We start from the raw sequence: 785 nt of genomic DNA, 5'->3' as shown, positions 1-785 counted from the left end.
CAAAAAAAAAAAAAATAATAATAATAAAATAAAATGAAAACCTAGGGCTGGGGAGATGGCTCAGTGGAATAAGTGCTTCCCTGACAAGCACAAAGGCCTGAGTTCAATCCCTGGTTCTGCAAAAAATAAACAAAATAAAATGAAAACCTAATCATCTATGTGTGTATGTGCTGTAACCCTTCTGAGAGGCTGAGTGAGGAAGCTGGCAAACGAGAGCTCACCCTGGACGGTGGAGGGATTCAGCAAGCCCCTGCCTCAAAATGAAAAACAAGGGGCCGGGGAGATGGCCGAGTGGAATAAGCACTTCCCTGGCAAGCACAAGGACCTGAGTTCAATCCCCGGTTCCACCAAAAAAAAAAAAAAAAGGTTTGTGCTTATGCTGTTTGATCAGTTTTACATGCCTGTATCTTATAATCAGAGCAAGTACTTTGAAGATAATAATATGCAAGTTATTAACCATTGTTAATATCTTGTTTTGAAATTCTGTATTACTGGGTTTTTTCTCTTAAAAAAAAACTATGATGCCCAGGGATTTGGGAAGCAGAGTAAACAGAGGGGAAAGTATTCTGTCCCTTTCTACAGTCTCGGATACATGACCCAGATGTGTCCAAACTCATAGAAGGTAGAGCACCCAAGAAAGACTCTGCAATCTGAGTGAGGAGGCTGCGTCAGGGAGGGTGGCCCACTGGGAGGAGGGTCCCACTCGGGCCAGCTGCTGACACAGGTGAAGTTGCGTATCTATGTATCTGGAGGCAGGGAGATATGCTTCCTGTGCTTTCTGTTCA

The sequence above is a fragment of the Octodon degus genome, unplaced genomic scaffold, assembly GCF_000260255.1.
Source record: "Octodon degus isolate 3935 unplaced genomic scaffold, OctDeg1.0 scaffold00035, whole genome shotgun sequence".
NCBI classification, from domain to species: Eukaryota; Metazoa; Chordata; class Mammalia; order Rodentia; family Octodontidae; genus Octodon; species Octodon degus.
This window is presented reverse-complemented; position numbering follows the sequence as displayed.